The sequence below is a fragment of the Anomaloglossus baeobatrachus genome, chromosome 7 (assembly GCF_048569485.1).
Source record: "Anomaloglossus baeobatrachus isolate aAnoBae1 chromosome 7, aAnoBae1.hap1, whole genome shotgun sequence".
Lineage (NCBI taxonomy): Eukaryota > Metazoa > Chordata > Amphibia > Anura > Aromobatidae > Anomaloglossus > Anomaloglossus baeobatrachus.
In genome coordinates this window covers 195,655,407-195,675,073 of record NC_134359.1, presented here as the reverse complement: position 1 = coordinate 195,675,073, position 19,667 = coordinate 195,655,407, and the positions used below count along the sequence as shown (strand labels likewise).

The following is a 19,667-nucleotide window of genomic DNA, read 5'->3' as shown; positions in this document are numbered from 1 at the left end:
CGATGTCCAAAACGCACGTTTTGTGCTTTTTACTAGCGATGTCGGTCATTTTTTTTTTTTTATTCTATCTCCCTCAGTCCGTCAGTCTGTCTCTCTCTGTCTTGTCTGTCCCCCTCTCACAGTCTGTCGGTCAGTTCCCCCCCCTCTCTCTTACTTACCGTTCCCCGATCACTGCCGCGGCGCTGCACAGCTGTTCAAACTCCGGTGGCTTTTCCTCTTTTGAAAAAGCCGGCCGCTCATTAATCAATCTCCTATTCCCTGCTGTCCTGCTTTTCGGCGCCTATGATTGGTTGCAGTGAGACACGCTCCCACACTGAGTGACAGCTGTCTCACTGCACCCAATCACAGCAGCCGGTGTGTGTATACTGTGCAGTGAAATAAATAATTAAATAATTAAAAAAAACGGCGTGCGGTCCCCCCAATTTTAATACCAGCCAGATAAAGCCATACGGCTGAAGGCTGGTATTCTCAGGATGGGGAGCTCCACGTTATGGGGAGCCCCCCACCCTAACAATATCAGTCAGCAGCCGCCCAGAATTGCCGCATACATTAGATGCGACAGTTCTGGGGCTGTACCCGGCTCTTCCCGATTTACCCTGGTGCTTTGGCAAATCGGGGTAATAAGGAGTTAATGGCAGCCCGTAGCTGCCACTAAATCCTAGATTAATCATGTCAGGCGTCTATGAGACACCCTCCATGATTAATCTGTAAATTACAGTTAAAAAACACACACACCCGAAAAATCCTTTATTAGAAATAAAAAACACTAACAAAGTCCCTCATTACCAATTTATTAACCCCGACAAACCCTCCATGTCCGGCGTACTCCACAGTCCTCCAGCGTCGCGTCCAGCTCTGCTGCATGGAAGTGACAGGAGCTGCAGAATACACCGCCGCTCCGGTCACCTCCACGCAGCTAATGAGATGAGTATAGCGATCAGCTGAGCTGTCACTGAGGTTACCTGGATCCAGCGGTGGATGCAGCGGTGGCCGCGGGTAACCTCAGTGACAGCTCAGCTGATCGCGCTACTCACCGCCGCTCCAGTCAGCTCCATGCACCAACTGAGGTGAGTATAGCGATCAGCTGCTGTCACTGAGGTTAATCGCGGCCACCGCTGGATCCAGCGGTGGCCGGGAGTTACCTGACTGACAGCAGCTGATCGCGCTATTCCCTTCATTAGCTGCGTGGAGGTGACCGGAGCGGCGGTGTCTTCTGCAGCTCCTGTCACTTCCATGCAGCAGAGCTGGACGCGACGCTGGAGTCCATGGAGTACGCCGGACATGGAGGGTTTGTCGGGGTTAATAAATTGGTAATGAGGGACTTTGTTAATGTTTTTTATTTCTAATAAAGGATTTTTCGGGTGTGTGTGTTTTTTAACTGTAATTTACAGATTAATCATGGAAGGAATCTCGGGGAGACGCCTGACATGATTAATCTAGGATTTAGTGGCAGCTATGGGCTGCCATTAACTCCTTATTACCCCGATTTGCCAACGCACTAGGGTAAATCGGGAAGAGCCGGGTACAGCCCCAGAACTGTCGCATATAATGTATGCGGCAATTCTGGGCAGCTGCTGACTGATATTGTTAGGGTGGGGGGCTCCCCATAACGTGGAGCTCCCCATCCTGAGAATACCAGCCTTCAGCTGTATGGCTTTATCTGGCTGGTATTAAAATTGGGGGGGACCGCACGCCGTTTTTTTTAATTATTTATTTATTTATTTTACTGCACAGTATAGACCCGCCCACCGGCTGCTGTGATTGGGTGCAGTGTGACACCTGTCACTCAGCGTGGGGGCGTGTCTCACTGCAACCAATCATAGGCGCCTGTGGGCGTGGAAAGCAGGGAATATGAGATGGCTGTGTACAGAGCACAGCGCGCCGGCCGGTATAAAGGCTCGGTCACGCTGTGCAGGCCGGCCAATCACTGCAATTCCACAACTAACAGGGCTGTGGCATTGCAGTGGTCTGCCAGCCAATCCCTGCATGAGGGCTGGCTCTCAAAAGAGCGCCAACATGCAGAAATGAAGACCACGAGTAAAGCACGAGTATTGCAAAATTACTCGGTACCCGCCGAGTAGCCCGAGTACAGTGATACTCGTGCGAGTACCGAGTAGTAACAAGCATGCTCGCTCATCACTAATAAAGATGCTTATCCACTACCCAGAATAGAGGAGTCACTAACAGCCTTAAAGTCATCTAACTATTTCTCCACCTTGGATCTCACCAGTGGGTATTGGCAGGTTCCCGTGGCAGAGGCGGACAAGGAGAAGACTGCATTCACGACGCCAATGGGCCTCTGCGAGTTCAACTGTATGCCATTCGGGCTCTGCAACGCCCCAGGGACATTCCAAAGGTTGATGGAGTGCTGCTTGGGCCACCACAACTTTGAAACCGTGCTGTTGTACCTGGATGACGTCATAGTCTACTCCAAGACTTATGAAGACCACCTGAGGCACTTAGCAGAAGTGTTTGAGTCCTTGTCGGAATATGGCCTGAAGATAAAGCCGTCCAAATGTCACCTCTTGAAGCCAAAGGTACAGTACCTGGGTCATGTGGTCAGCGCAGAAGGTGTGGCACCTGATCCGGAGAAAGTCACCGTAATCAAGGACTGGCCAAGACCCTCCACGGTAAAGGAGGTGCGGCAGTTCCTTGGGCTGGTGGGCTACTACCGAAGGTTCATTGATGGTTTCACCAAGATAGCAGCGCCTCTTCAAGATCTCCTGGTGGGCCAGCCAAAGCAGGCTAAGAAGCAGAGCCCTCCATTTGAATGGAGCAGCCAAATAGAAACATCCTTTGTCCGGCTGAAAGGGGCTCTCACGGGAGAAGAAATTCTGGCCTACCCTGACTACAGCCAGCCGTTTGTACTGTACACAGACGCCAGCAACATGGGCCTGGGAGCAGTTCTGTCCCAGGTGCAGGGAGGCAGAGAGAAGGTGATAGCTTACGCCAGTAGGAAGCTTCGGCCCACAGAAAGGAACCCAGAAAACTACAGTTCCTTCAAGCTAGAGTTCCTCGCTATTGTTTGGGCAGTGACTGAACGCTTCAAGCACTATCTGGCATCGGCCAAGTTCACCATCTTCACGGACAACAATCCGTTGACACATCTGGCAACAGCCAAGTTAGGTGCGTTGGAACAGCGATGGATGGCCCGGCTGTCTAACTTTGACTTTACCATCAAGTACCGAGCTGGCAAGAAGAATAACAATGCTGATGCGCTGTCCAGAATGCCTCACTTACCCGAGTCTGGAGAAGACCTGGATGAACTCGAAGAGATAGAGTTACTGGCTTTCCATCACCAAGGTGTTTCCCAGTGTGAGCATGCTGTAGGAGTGAAGCGCTCGAGCCAGCACGAGGTCTCGGTCAACCCATTACTCCACCATAATTGGGAAGAGACACAGAACGGTGACCCGGCCGTGCGATTTGTCAAAGAAAAGCTAGCACAAGCTGAGACCCATCTTGGCCCAGATGCTCCAGAAGAAGCCCAGCAGCTGTGGAAGGAGAGGGGACGACTGTTCACATACCAAGGCAAGCTCTGCAAGAGATATGTCAACTGGCGAACGAATGAACTCGTCTGGCAGATAGTGGTCCCACAGAGGGATGCTCCAATGGTCCTAGCAGCTTACCATGATAACGCAGGACACTTTGGGTGGAAGAAGTTGGAGACCCTACTCCGTGATCGGTTCTACTGGGTGCACATGAGAAAGACAGTCGAGAAGTGGTGCCGAGACTGTGGTCCATGTAACCTGAGGCGGAAAGATGATGCCAGCCAGAGGTCTCCCCTACAGCCAATTGTCACGAAGCAGCCCCTGGAGTTGGTGGCCCTGGACCACGTGAAGTTAACACCAAGCCGGTCAAGCTATGTGTACGCCCTCACCATTGTGGACCATTACTCTCGTTTCCTGGTAGTAATGCCTGTGAAGGACCAGACAGCCAGAACAGCAGCTAGAGCATTTCAGGCATACTTTTGTCGACCTCACGGTTACCCTGAAAGAGTACTGACTGATCAAGGTCCTGCATTCGAGGCAGAAGTGTTCCAAGAGTTCTGTAACATGTACGGTTGTAAGAAAATCAGAACCACACCGTACCACCCCCAAACCAATGGATTGTGCGAGAAGATGAACCATGTGGTTATTGATATGCTCAAGACTCTACCTCTGGAAGAAAGAAACCAATGGCCAGAGAAGTTACCAGATCTGGTAGACCTGTACAACCATATCCCAGTAAATTCGACCAACTGCAGCCCTGCTTACCTGATGCGAGCAAGACCTGGCAAGTTACCTGTAGACTTTGAGATGGGGACTGTGTCACCTGAAGCGGTTCAGGAGATAGAAGATTGGGATACAGAGCGACAACAGCAGTACCGCAAGGTCCAGGAATGCGTAGAAAGGAGCCTGTCCCAAGCAAGAACGAGACAAGAGCAGCATTACAATCAAACAGCTCCAGCAACTCCTTTGCACCTGGAGAACAGGTCATCTAGAAAAAGCGGAGGGCGCATAAATTAGATGATCAGTGGGAGAATGGACCCTACACCATTATCCCCTCCAACTTTGACAATAGTAAGGTATGCCTCATAAGCAAAGATGAAGGCAAGACCTATCAAGCAGTTTCTCGAGACCGCCTGAAAGCGTGCCCCGAACGGTGCAGAACCCAAAAAGAAGTAGAAGAAGTACAAGAAAGTCCCCAAAGTCCAGAAAAAGAGGAAGAGATGATCCAAACAATCCTTGGAAAATTCCCCAAAACTTGGACCCGAATAAACAATGCCATAGTGGTACCAGTGTTGACGTTCCCGCAGTTGGTCGAGCCAGAAACAGAAGAGGTTCCAGATCCACCTAAAGAACCGTCCGCTCCAACACGAGATGACACGCCAGCAGTGGAACAGGAGAATCAACCCCCTGTCAGTGGTGAACCTGTCATACCCTTGGCGACTCTCAGACCACGTAGGCGCTCATCACGCATACCTATCAGGGTTAGGCCTACCTGTAGTGCTGAGGTAGAAGACACACCAAGTAGTCAGGGGCAGACACCAGAGCTACGCAGGTCCCAACGCAGCACTCGGGGACAGCCCCCTCCAAGGTATAGAGAGTAAAAAGAAAGAGTACTTATTAGAATGTAAATAGTTATGTGAAATGTCTGTAATGTTGTGTATAAAATGTTTTTTTTATTGAGAAAATGGACAATTGGGTCACTGGACTATGAGTGGCCAACACTCTAATTGTACATAGTTAGCACCAGTGTGCTCAAAACCCCTGAAGAAAAACCAGTCCGGCGTGCATAGAGTGGAGTCAGCAATGCTCTGACGCACGCCCAGAGCCTACGTTGTGGGTGTTATCGCGGCGGGTCCCCCATGGAGCAGTGTAATGGACACCCGGCAGGGAGCCACACTGGACTCTTATAGTTGTTTAAGGTTGTAACATGTATGTCTTGTTTTGTTTTCTACAGTCCGGGAGTACTGAATTTAACTAAGGGGGAGTGTGGCGCCCCAGGACCTGGTCGCCACAACAGCATTGCCCTCCCAAAGGGTTAATGCTGAGCCTGGAGGTAATTGGGAGGTCCATTGGCCAGCAAGTTTAACATCCAACGCAGTTCTCCCTCCGGCCAGCAGGGGGAGCTCTGAACCTGGAATTCCAGGGAGCATTCCTTAAGTCTGACCTGAGGGAGGAAGTAGTGTTCAGTCTGTAGAGAGAAGTGAAAGGAAGCAGACGCAGAGTGTGCTGTCCTGTGGATCTGGGGCCTAGAGCTGGAACAGCTTGGCCCAGGGAAGCAGGAGTAGCAGAGAGGCAGAGAAGAGACTCGGACATCGGAGTCTGTGGCCACCAGGGCTTAAAATACTCCCTGGTAGCCGAATCCGAAGGGCAGGAGAGCTGCAAGCACCTGGCCCATAAACAGCCCGAAGGTACAGCTGCAGCATCATGGCCCGGTGTGGACTCCAGCAGAGAAGCACCAGAGAGGGCCTGCGCAGCCTACCACAGAGGGAAAGGGACGTACCACCGGTCCCAGCAGCAAAGAGGGCCATTGCTGGATCCAGAGAAGCAGGGTCCTATCGTAGTAAAGAAAGGAACAGGAGTAGGCCTCATACTCAGCTGGCCAGAAAGATCACCCCAAGTACTTCCAGGCCGACCGGATCCCCTTCACCACCTCTGACGGTCTCCCAGGATTGGACTGTTCCTAAAGTAATAGAGGAGAAGGTAAAGAGACTGTTGTTTGTGCCTGGTTCTTTCATTGCCTGTCGGCCCTGCACCGTGTTAGCCACACAACACCATAGACTTTCACGAGCACTAACAGTGTCCCCGGGGCTCCGCTCCACCTGTGGGGAGCAGTACCACCATTGCTGCCGTATCATCACCCCGGAGGCCTCACACAGCAGCGGCGGCTTAATAGCCGCAGACCACAGGTGGCGTCACGAAACAAATACTTTAATTGCTCCCAAGTCACCAGCCATATTAAACTGACACCCACCAGGGCCACGGAGTCGGGCCCCGCCACCACTGACGTCCCCCGGACTAGTCCGGCCCGGCACCGGGTGTCCCATAGCCCTGGGGTGGGCGAGTCACAAAAAATGAAGAAACTATGTAAAGGAACATATAGAAATAGTACAATAATCCCCTTTTACAAGGATCTTAGGCCTCCAAATAAACCTTTATAAATCTGAAACAATTCTTAAGGCTGTGTTCACACTTTTTTTTTTGTTTGCCGCAATCTACAATAGTAATTTTCCAAAAATGTTGCAGTTCTGTTGTTATTATAGCAAATATAGTCTCAATCTGTGAATGCAGCTGTCATGCGCGCAAGATTGATAGATCTATATTTTGGATTTAAATTAAATTCTTTTCTCCTATATTTACTGTAGGGTTGAATGGCACAGTCATGAAGCGATTTTGATACATAAATGTGCTATGACAATGTATTTTGCTTTTTTTACTGCATGGCCCAAATTTAATAGGTCAGTTTAACCAATGTAAAATGTTTTAATTTTCCTGCTTAAAGGGCTTGTTCAGGACTATGTTAGTTTATATATATTTTACTATGGGACTAAGAACTAACAGGCAGGTAGTTTCTACCCCACTGCCTGTTCTGCCCGACACATATCTCTGTCAACACAGAGAGATCACAGACCGCTCTTCTCTATTGATGGAGCGTGACTGTCAATGTCATGAGGCGTGACAGCCGGCTCCTCGCTGTTGTGAAGCCCCTCACCTGCAGGTTGCCTCAGGGTCTTCACGTGCTGGGAAATCTTCTGACAACAGGTATGTCAGGTTAACTTTAATAGGAATCGTGACGCCACTCTCGGTAATTGCGGTCAGGGGGTGACCGCCACTGCAGTTTAGAGAGCGTCTGGGACTGATGGTAAATGCAGTCTGATGTTATGGCCTCCCTAGAGTGAGGCTGGCCCTAGAGGCTCAGGCGTAAGTGTGTAGTACTCCAGGTTGCAGAAGAACTCACACACAGGCAGTAATGTCTTTCAGGGTTTTTACTCACTTTCTGATGGTAGAGTAAGGCAACCCGGGCGATGCTATGATGAACCAGGTGGAACCAGGTATCCTTCAGGCCGACGTAGGGGTGACTGCTGACTCGCCTTCCTAGCACTTCTTGTTTCGGACAACCCCTGAGTTAGAGTACCGTGGGATTCATCCAGGGAAGTCGCGGCTGCCTTCCTCCCCTTTCTGACCCATTTGTTGACAGCGTGGACTAAGGATAAAATGGCTCCAGGCTCGATCCTCCTTATGGGCCCGCTCGTTGCTGTTGATGCTGCGGGTTTTGTGATGGTTGGTGTGGGACTTATTGTCCACCCCACTGGCAGGTTTAGTAGGTAGTTAAACTTGAGGCTACTTCGGGAACCTGTTTCCCCTGCGTGCCTAGCCCTCCAGATGCCTCCGTACACGACCAGATGGTTCCCTCAGTGTCCTACAGACTAGCTGATTTCCCCAGCGTCTTTCCTTCCAGCTTCTGGTGACTGAACTCCCCCGTCAGCAGCCACTACAGGTGCCAGGGTCTGACTAGTGTCCGCTCACTTGCGTCTGCACCTCAGACTCGGCTGTTCCACTCCTACTCCTTTGACTACCACTGCACACTCCTGTCTCCAGTCCCACTACTCCACCACTAGCTGGGATGCGAGGGCTACGCCCCCTTCCTGGGTCTGCCCAGGAGTCCGCTCTAAGCTGTGTGTGTGTGCTGGGTACTTCGTGTCTGTGCGTACACACCCTAGTCAGCCTTTGGGATTACCTGTTTGTACTGACCCAGCATGGGTGCAGTACTCAGTAGTGCCTTACTGGGTCAGGGGCGCCACACTGTCTAACTGGTAGGAGCCAGCTGTCAATCAGTATGATGGCAGCAGTCATGCCCGATTGACAAAGCAGGCTGGAAGAGGAACAGCTGTTATGTTTATGTGAAGCAGCGGAATTACCTGCAGGATTTACATTATTCATATACAATACAAACAATAATAAAATAAAATAGATAAACATAAAAATGGAATGTGCACACAATGATATGGGAAAGGTTATCTCCATATACGATGTAAATGTGGCGCCCTGGACAAGCCAGGTCGTCACAGGTACTACACCAACACACCCCACACCCTGGCTAGGCACACCGAAGTCAAACACAAATCCTTGTTGCCTTCCTCCAGGGGCTGATATCCACACCAGGGGGTGGGCCAGGCGGTTGGTCCCACCCACCGAGGAGTTCACAGTCCTTGAGGCGGGAAAAGGTGGGAGTTCAGTTTTGAAGTTTGAGGAGTGAAGTGGTAGGAGAGGAGACTGAAGGCGTCCGGGTGTGTGGCCTGGACGAAACAGCAAGGTTGGCAGACGGTGGTGACCGTCTGCAGGAGAGGCTGATTGGAGCGATCCGTAAGGACCATGGACGGGCGGTGGCCCGACGGTACCGGATCGGAGAGCAAAGAGAAGCCAGCACAATCCGGCAGGGCTTACAGACCCCGACCAGGCTAAGAGTCGCCGTAAAACTGGTCAAATCCGTTAGCGAAGGGAACCTCCTGGGGTTTCCCAGCAGTCAAGACCCGATTGAAGGCAACAGCTCACACCGTACAGGGAAATACAGTCACCGCCAAGGCTACAGTTCCCAGGGCCAGAGCCTGCGGGCAAAAGGGGCTCCTTCAGCATCCATCCAAGCTGGGGAGCGGGTTACCGGTGGGAAGCCATTGGAACCGTAAACACAACACAGGTGCAGGGAAAGGCAGCCACCATCAACCTACCTGTGGGACCCGTCCATCCAGCCGTTTGTTTTACCGGAGACTTTGCATTCATCATTGGCTGAGTGAGTACCACCGTGCCGTGCGGCACAGCGCTGCCCCCGCGACCCTGCACCTTACCAGGCCCCGTAACCCGCCTGCCATCCATCCCTAACCCTCACCGGGGCCCCGTGACAACCAACCCCCCTACCCACGGAAGGGAGAAAACAACATCCAAGCTGCTCCTTGTCACCGCTCCCGGGATCCCCGTCCAGAGCAGCGGTGGTGTCACCAATCTCACCACAACCGTGGGTGGCGCCACGGACAATATCCCTAAACTAAACCACCCCCTTTCACTCACGGGCGAGGAGCGCCGCTCGAGTCCCCGGGATCCGGCCCACCGCTTGAGCCACCACCGAGCAGCAGCAGCAGCAGCCGGACCCGAGCAGTGGGTGAGCGCAGCGTCCCCTGTTATGATCCGGAACCATGGAAGACCACCACAAATCATTGGAAAAAGGTGACAAGAGCATTGGCAACTAATCTGGCCGCCATCCCCTTACTAACCATCACAACTAGAAGTAGCCGAGGGGTGAACTAACATCCTGTGCACCGCGAACCCAGCCGGAGAACTAACTATCCTAAAGGTAGGAAAGATGAATAACTCTCTGCCTCAAAAAATAGACAAAAATAGCAAGCCCCCCCACATTCAAAGACTGTGGTGATATAGGAAAAACACAATACACAGGTAGATGACAGGATTAGCAAAAGGTGAGGCCCCCACTGACTAAAATAGGAAAGGACAGGAAAGGGACTGATGGTGGCCAGAGAAAAACCCTGCAAAATACCAACTTCCTGATAGTACAAAAAGGCCCTCAGATCGCTCGATCTGAACTCCGTCCTATACCAGGTGCCCTTGTCATACCAATGAACAGAAAACATGAATCATTACAAATTCAACAAGCCACAAACACATGGACCCAAAGGAGCTATACTCCACACAGAACTGCAGGGAGTTCCTCAACAATCCACTGAGGGGGAAAATCCCTGGAAGGAAATAAACTGAAACCAACCACAACAAATGACAAACCCAGATAAGCAAAAGAACCAGACAATAAATAAAAAGCAAGCACTTATCTGGAGTAGATGTGGTGTAGAGCAGGATTAAGCAGGCTGAAAATACAAAGAACAACTGACATCCGGAAACAGCCTGCAATCAGACCAGGACTTAAATAAGCAGAGAGTTAGAAAAGGAAACACCCACTGCACAACACACCTGGTCTCTGTCCAAGCCATTCCTGGCCACCAGAGGGAGCCTCCCAGCAGCCAAAACATAACTAACATTCACAACAGTCCCCTCCTCCGCCCGCGACATAAATGTTATTATGGTTCAGGTACAGGAAGCATATGTCAAACAATAAACAGTACAATGTATGTCTGAAGGATCTTCTCCCAAATGCTTTACAGTCCTGCAATTATGCCAAACATGTATACCTGACCACACAAATTGTGTTTACCCACCCCAACATGTATTTCACCTTTACTTCTTTGGTGGAAAAATAGGCAGCATGAAGCAGGACCTGGCTGCGGGATATCAGCCACGTATGTTTTACTCTGAACTGCAGCAGTGTTTCAGAGAAAGCAAAATTTGAAAAGCCGGCCGAACTCTATAAGGAAAGACCTGAAGAGTCTGGCAGAGCCCCAATAGACTTCTCTCTGCTTTGCTCCAGTTGATTTAAAGGTTTCTCGCTCTGTATATACTGCTACACAGGGATATAGACATACAACAGGGTTCCCTGGGTTTCTTCCACGGAGTAGTTGCTGACGAATCAAATTGTCAAAGGTAGTCGACGAGCTGGGCGAATAACAGAGGAATGAATTAATGGATGAAATCAGAAGTCAAAGATGTAGTTATGAATTGCCAAGGTCAGAAGCAGGAGGTTTAATCATCAAGTGAGCGGAGGGTTGTCAATATAGGGTCAGCAGCTTGGCAGGTAAAAGGGATCACCAGGAGATATGTAACCAGTGACAGTAGAAACTGATAAAAGCAGACTTAGGGCCTGATTTATAGAAGCTCTGATGCCAGAACTCTGGTGTACAAACTTTGAAAAGTTACTAAATTTGGGCATAACTCAGAGTTGTTCTTAAATTTTAAGACTTTTAGCTTTTTAACATCAATTTTTCCCAGATTTGAAAAAATGGTAAAGCTGTGATGGGGTATCATGAGCACCACAGCATGTCTAATTCATGCCCTGACTGAAGTGAAATTTCTTGTGTAGCGCATCTAAATCCAGTACACCCCCTCATCATGTCTGGAATGAACTGAGAAGACGGCTTCTTTCAGAAAAGTGTCCTCAATAATGAGAAATACAGATCCATCATGCAATACCACCAGAGAAGCATCTGATTTGCTCCAAATTTATTTTGCAGCAGGACAACGAATTCAAACATACAACCAATGACAATAAGAACCCTTTCCAGTGTAAAGAACAAAGAATCGTGGAAGTGATGATATGGCCGCACAGAGCCCTGATCTCAACATCATTCTTTGGTATTATTATCTTCATTTATTTTGCTTGCAATGAAAAAACACAAAAGAGAATGAAACAAAAATCAAATCATTGATCATTTCACACAAAACTCTAAAAATGGGCCAGACAAAAGTATTGGCACCCGTAACCTAATACTTGGTTGCACAACCTTTAGCCAAAATAACTGCGAACAACCGCTTCTGGTAACAATCAATTAGTTTCTTACAATGCTCTGCTGGAATTTTAGACCATTCTTCTTTGGCAAACTGCTCCACGTCCCTGAGATTTGAAGGGTGCCTTCTCCAAACTGCCATTTTGAGATCTCTCCACAGGTGTTCTATGGGATTCAGGTCTGGACTCATTGCTGGCCACTTTAGTAGTCTCCAGTGCTTTCTATCAAACCATTTTCTAGTGCTTTTTGAAGTGTGTTTTGGGTCATTGTCCTGCTGGAAGACCCATGACCTCAGAGGAAGACCCAGCTTTCTCACACTGGGCCCTACATTATGCTGCAAAATTTGTTGGTAGTCTTCAGACTTCCTAATGCCATGCACACGGTCAAGCAGTCCAGTGCCAGAGGCAGCAAAGCAACCCCAAAACATCAGGGAACCTCCGCCATGTTTGACCATAGGGACCGTGTTCTTTTCTTTGAATGCCTCTTTTTTTTCCCTGTAAACTCTATGTTGATGGCTTTTCCTAAAAAGCTCTACTTTTGTCTCATCTGACCAGAGAACATTCTTCCAAACCGTTTTAGGCTTTCTCAGGTAAGGTTTGGCAAACTCCAGCCTGGCTTTTTTATGTCTCGGAGTAAGAAGTGGGGTCTTCCTGGGTATCCTACCATACAGTCCCTTTTCATTCAGATGCCGACGGATAGTACGGGTTGACACTGTTGTACACTCGGACTGCAGGGCAGCTTGAACTTGTTTAGATGTTAGTCGAGGTTCTTTAGCCACCATCCGCACAATCTTGCGTTGAAATCTCTAGTCAATTTTTCTTTTCCTTCCACATCTAGGGAGGTTAGCCACAGTGCCATGGGCTTTAAACTTCTTGATGACACCGCGCACCGTAGACACAGGAAATTTCAGGTCTTTGGAGATGGACTTGTAGCCTTGAGATTGCTCATGCTTCCTCACAATTTGGATTCTCAAGTCCTCAGACAGTTCTTTGGTCTTCTTTCTTTTCTCCATGCTCAATGTGGTACACACAAGGACACAGGACAGAGGTTGAGTCAACTTTATTCCATGTCAACTGGCTGCAAGTGTGATTTAGTTATTGCCAACACCTGTTAGGTGCCACAGGTAAGTTACAGGTGCTGTTAATTACACAAATTAGAGAAGCATCACATGAGTTTTCAAACAGTGCCAATACTTTTGTCCACCCCCTTTTTTATGTTTGGTGTGGAATTATATCCAATTTGGCTTTATGACATTTTTTTTTTTTCATTGAAGACAAATTAAATGAAGATAATAATACCAAAGAATTTGTGATTGTAATCATTTTCAAGAAGAAACTGAGTATTATCTGACAGAATTGCAGGGGTGCCAATACTTTTGGCCAGCACTGTATGCTTATGTATCTGTATACATGTTTTTATATAGCCTAGTGATATATTTATGAGCTAAATGCTATGTATTAATATGGATGGAGATATGTATGCTGTATTTGTCATGTGCAAATGGGACGCGATCCTGTGAGCATGGTCTCCTTGTGGGTGATTGATTGCGATATGACCACTGAGCTAAATCACTCATATGACTTACCCACAGACCTGCTCTCCTGTCCTTCCAGTCTCTGTGTGCGCTGGTAAGGGTGCGCTGTGCAGCCTGGCCATCAGCTGTGTCTGATCTGAGCAGGCGGTCACGTGTGTTTACACCCGTGGTCGCGTGGTTGGTGACGCGGTTGCCGGCCTGGGGCAGAGTTTCGCTGTATGGCTGCATGCGGCATGGTGGCGCGCCCAGTGATTGGACACATAGTTTGTTATAAACCTGACTTCCTGACCCATACAAACACACCCCCTGACGAAGGTAACCCTGAGATACTGAAACGGCCGTCGGGTGGGTTACAGAATCCCTCCCTCCTCTCCTGGCATCCACTGATTGACCTGTTGGCATCTATATAGGTAATATATATAATGGATCTTTTTTTTCCCCATGATGTATTTTGACCAATGAATATCTTTAGTTGCATATATGGTCATATCATTGGTTGTAGAGTGACACCTAGTGGATCTATTATGAATATACCTGGGTGAATGTTAATCTACCAATTGCAGGTATTATAATATGAGGGATCTGTGACCTTTCTTTGGGGCTTTTAAAGTTCCTGCACTAATTTTGCTCCACGTTTTTCATGTGCATTGTATTACAATAAAAATGTTGCAATTTATTAAAAAATATAGGCGCTTGATCGTTTTTTCTTCATGGTCTTTTAGAAATATATAAAGTAGTCATGCTCGCTTAGGTTGGGAGAGCCGTGGCCAGTCTGTACTTTAGTAGACTGTGGTTGAACCAATTGATACGGATGTCTGTATAAGCCCCTACTGTGCAGTATGCATTTCACATCAGCCTTAAATTTTTACACAGACCTGTACATATTATATACATGGAATACATATAAAATGTCGACACACCTCTGTTAAAATGCCCTGTTTCTGGCAGGTAAAATAAAACATACCAAGAAGAATCATTTCAGAACATTTTCCACCTTTAATGTCATCCATAATTTGTACCATTCTATTGAAAAATAGACTGAAATCTTTTCGAGTGGATAAGTAAAAATAAAATCTAAATAATATGGTTACATAAATATGCATTCCATGAACTAATACTTTCTTAAAGTATCCTTTAAATTAATTACACCATTCAGTCTTTTGGGTAGCAGTCTATCAGCATGGCACATCTAGAAATTCCAATCTTTGCCCATTCTTCTTTTAGTTGTGCTCCAAATCTATCAGATTGCTAAGACATCTGCTGGTCTACTCATAGGGGCACTTTGCACACTGCGACATCGCAGGTGCGATGTCGGTGGGGGTCAAATTGAAAATGACGCACTTCCGGCATCGCATGCGACATCGCAGTGTGTAAAGGCTGGATGATACGATTAACGAGCGCAAAAGCGTCGTAATCGTATCATCGGTGCAGCGTCGGCGTAATCCATAATTACGCTGACGCGACGGTCCGATGTTGTTCCTCGCTCCTGCGGCAGCACACATCGCTGTGTGTGAAGTCGCAGGAGCGAGGAACGTCTCCTACCGGCCTCACTGCGGCTTCCGTAGGATATGCGGAAGGAAGGAGGTGGGCAGGATGTTTACATCCTGCTCATCTCCGCCCCTCCGCTCTGATTGGCCGCCTGCCGTGTGACGTCGCAGTGACGCCGCACGACCCGCCCCCTTAACAAGGAGGCGGGTCGCCGGCCACAGGGACGTCGCACGGCAGGTGAGTGTGTGTGTGAAGCTGGCGTAGCGATAACTTTCGCTACGCCAGCTATCACCACATATCGCTGCTGCGACGGGGGCGGGCACTATCGCACTCGGCATCGCAGCATCGGGCTGCGATGTCGTAGTGTGCAAAGCCCGCCATAGACTGGCTTCAATGGGACTCAGGTCCGGGTTCTGGTTGGGCCATTTTAAAACTTTGATCTTCTGGCGAAGCCATTGTTTTGTTTATTTGGTGATATACTGTACTTAGGTTCATTATTGTACTAAAACGTGAAAATCATCTTCATCTTTAGCTTTTTAGGAGAGGCCTGAAAGGTTTTGTTGCAAATTTGACTGATATTTGGATTTGTTCATAATTCCCACTACCTTGACTAAAGCCCCAGTTTCATCTGCTGAAAAACAGTCCCAAAGCATAATGCTGCCTCTACCATGTTTCACTGTGGATATGGTATTCTTTTATTGATGCGCACAGTTGCCTATGACATGTTTAATACCTTTTGAAATTATGGTAAAAATTTCAACTTTGGTTTCATCAGACTATAAGCCGTATTCTCACATGCTTTTAGCAGACTTGATAGCCAGGCTTGGATGTTTTTCTTGTAGGAAATGCTTCCATCTTGCAACCCCACTTCATAGGCCAGATATACGAAAACTACATGAGTTTGCTCACATACAGTGCTCAATCAATACTTAAAGAAATTTATGCAGCGCCTTTAATGTTGCTGTAGAGCTTTTGGCTGCCCGACAGACCAATTTTCTTCTTGTCTATCAGATTTTGAGGGATGTTAAATTCTAGCTAATGAATCAATATGAGGAAATCAGGGTGACCGTTGCTGTGCTAATTCTACTCCAGTAGATGGAGAAAAATCAATTGAAATGCCTGTGTTTCAGGGCAGCACTGACCCCTTTGTCAGAACAATTGTATATTACAGTGATTCCTTCTTGTGTAATCAACCATTTTAAAAATTAAAACAAAAAAAAGGTGCCCCAAACCAGCACGTCAGTGTGTGACGTGTTGGTAGGCGAGGCTAGTACGCCAGCAAGATACACATATTCAACATAAAATTACTAGGTATGAAATTTAATTCTGAACCTAAACATCTTCATTATGTTAGTTATTCAGTAATTTAGTTAAAAGGAATATGACTGACATATTTTATTCTCGTCCTCTCTTGGTGCCCACTTGGAAAACCTTTTTTAGATACCATTTCCTTATTTCTATATCAGATGCATATCTATTAACCCACATACCATGTTTTCTCGAAAATAAGACAGGATCTTTTATTATTTTTTGTTCTGAAAGATGCGCTAGGGCCTATTTTCATGGAATGTCTTATATTTTCCCATGAACAATAATCCACATCAATTCTTGAATAAAAAAAAAAAACAACATTTATTCAAATATAACCATGCCATCACATTCTGGAACATCAACATTTTGTGTTACTCCTATTACTGGCTCAGATGCACATTTTCTTATCTGATCTAATATTCTCATAGTGCAGAACTCGTCCTATAATGGTGGGTGCATACCATATTTACAAATGTTGAAATTACCTGCTTAAATGTATTATTCGCGATGTACTGCTAAGTTTACCCACAAAAGATAGCAGACACCCCCTAATAGAATCACACTTAGTAGACCCCAAACAATTAGAGTTGCCAAGTGAATGAGCTCTCACATACAAATCTGTGTTGCTGTCAGGTCCCCCTGCACTCCACAGCGGTTGGCTCCCCCTGCTGACTAGAAGCGGAGTGATTCTGGTACCCGATCTGTTTGTCAGAGCTGCAGTGCAATGCAGCTGAAGCAGTGTGGGACCTGACAATGATGCAGATCTCTGTGTGAGCCCATCCACCATTGGCACTTACCAACTGTAATTGTTTGGGGTCTGGTGAGTAGGATTTTTTTTTTGGGGGGGGGTCTTCTTTTTTTTGGGGATATCTGATTTATTTTATTAAGATTCCTGCTCTATTCCTTAACTTTTTTTTGCTGCTTGGAGACCTCCTTATTGAACCGCAACTAGGGCTTATTTTTGGAGTAGGGCTTAAATTTTAAGCATACTCAAAAAAGCCCCAAAAAAACTACTAGGGCTTATTTTTGGGGTAGGTCATCAGCATGAAAGAAGCACTCCGTCTAACTTTTTTATTGACTTAATTGTGTATGTGGACGTAATGTATTGTATTACACTCACCAGGCCTGGACTAACCATAGGGCAATTCTGGCAAATGCCAGATGGGCCAGTCCCTGTGGTGGGCCAGTCCCTGTAGTGGGCCGCTGTATCTGCAGTCACCGCCACACTCCTCTGCAGTGTGTGCATGCCGGGCACACTAGCTGCAAAAGGATCAGGAGGCGGCGCTGTGCTGAGTCCGGCATGCACACACTGCTGAGGAACACGGCGGTGCCGGTACCGGGGACCGCAGCTTCCTCCTTCCTATGCAAATGTATTTGCGTCTTTCAGACGTAAATACATTTGAACAGTGCGCTGGGACTGGGCCTCACCCCCAACGTGCAGCAACGTGATGATATTAGCAAGTTGCTGACATCATCACAGTGCTGCGGGCGCCACACAGGAGACATCAGGAAGCAGTAAGCGCGTCATGGAGGAGCCGAAGAGAGGTTTAATTAATGCGGATGAGTGGGGAGGGGCTGAGGACACATAACAGGGAACATTTGTGAAGGAACACAGCTTTGTGACAGGCAGAGGGGTAGTACTGTATTCCGAGGGAGTGGGGAAGCAGGAGTGTGTAGTGATGGTAGTGCAATTTGTGTGTGTAGGGGGTGCATTATATTATGTCTGGGGATGGGGTAATGGAGGGTGCATTGTATTGTGTGTGGGGGTAGGGGTAATGGGGGGTGCACTGTATTGTGTGTGTGTAGTGGGTGTGTAGTGGGTGATGGGGGGTGTATTCTATTGTGTGTGGGGGGAGGGGTAATGGGGGTACATTGTATTGTGTGTGTGTGTGTGTGTGTGTGTGTGAGGGTAATGTGGGTGCATTATATTGTGTGTGTGTGTGTGTGTGTGTGGGGTAATAGGGGTGCATTGTATTATATGTGTGTATGGATCGGTAATGGGGTGCATTGTATTGTGTGTGTGTGGAGAGGAGTCGCGGAGTCATTAATTGAGGCCTAATTAGTGTGATATCAGTGATATTAGTCCTGGACCTGTCCACACAGGCACAATCCCCTGTAGTGACTGCAGCACTTGTAGAGTGATTAGGACACAGGTATGTGGCGGAACAATCCACAAATCAGGGAAGCAAAGAGCAGAAAATACATCAAGGTCTGCAACACACTGGAAAAATGTGTCACATAGTGCCATACAGTACTCACATAGTGCCATACAGTACTCACATAGTGCCATACAGTGTCACATAATGCCATACAGTACTCATAGTGCCATACAGTACTTACATAATGCCATACAGTACTCACATAGTACCATACAGTGTCACATAATGCCATACAGTGCTCACATAGTGCCATACAGTGTCACACAGCGCCATACAGTGTGACAGAGTGAATCAGTGTCACATAGTGCCATACAGTGTCACATAGTGCCATACTGTACTCACATAGTGCCATACAGTACTCACATAATGCCATACAGTACTCACATAGTGCCATGCAGTGTCACATAGCGCCATACAGTGTGACAGAATGATACAGTGTCAAATAGTGCCATACAGTGTCATATAGTGCCATACAATACTCACATAGTGCCATACAGTGTCACATAGCACCATACAGTGTGACATAGAGTGATACAGTGTCACATAGTGCCATACAGTGTCACATAGTGCCATACAGTGCTCACATAATGCCATACAGTACTCACATATACAAGTGCAGAAAGATATTACACATTCACTATGCGAAAAGTGGACCTGTGTGTACCCCCAAATGCCAGGGCTTTTAGTCCCGTCCGGCCCTGACACTCACCTACCACTGATCTCTCCGGTGTCCAGCGCAGCTTCTTCTTCTTCTGTCAGTGACATCACCGCTCTGCAGACTCTCTAGGTCACGCTGCACTCCACGTGACCTGGAAGTGACTTTTATAATGTACGTCTATGGAGGGTCAGAACAAAGGTTGGACCATTGGCTTTTGTTGCAAATGAGTGCCTAAGTTAATTTTTAAATAGATACATCACACATTAACCTCTGTTCAAAACAGATTCATGCTTGTTTCAATTATATTCAATTATGTGGATGGAAGACATGCATCTATCAAAATGAAATGTTATCTAAACAAGATGAAATACTAAGATCTTTTTATAAAAACAGCTGCAATAAACATATGTAATATAGAACGTGCCATCTGATTGTAATGTCCCACATTGAATAATACAATTAATGTTGGGGAAATTAAATCAAGTTAAAGGGAACCTGTCAGGTGCAATATGTTCCCAGAACCACGAGCAGTGCTAGGTGCATTTTGCTAATCCCTGCCTAACTGTCCTTGTATAGACTAGCATAGATTAAGAGATCTTTAGAAAAAGTAATTCTAAAGATGCTCTATGA

At 47.4% G+C, this 19,667-nt stretch overlaps 1 protein-coding gene across 2 annotated transcripts in view; it reads right to left on the bottom strand.

The window, feature by feature from the left end:
* The window catches only part of LOC142245264 (acyl-coenzyme A amino acid N-acyltransferase 1-like), a 62,455-nt gene extending 43,320 nt beyond the window's left edge, over nt 1-19,135 (bottom strand). For both annotated transcript variants that reach the window (XR_012724755.1, XM_075317850.1), the window contains exon 1: nt 19,093-19,135. The gene's annotated coding sequence lies outside the window, so the exon portion shown is untranslated. The remainder of the gene's footprint in view (nt 1-19,092) is intronic.
* Between the last annotated feature and the right edge of the window lie 532 nt (nt 19,136-19,667).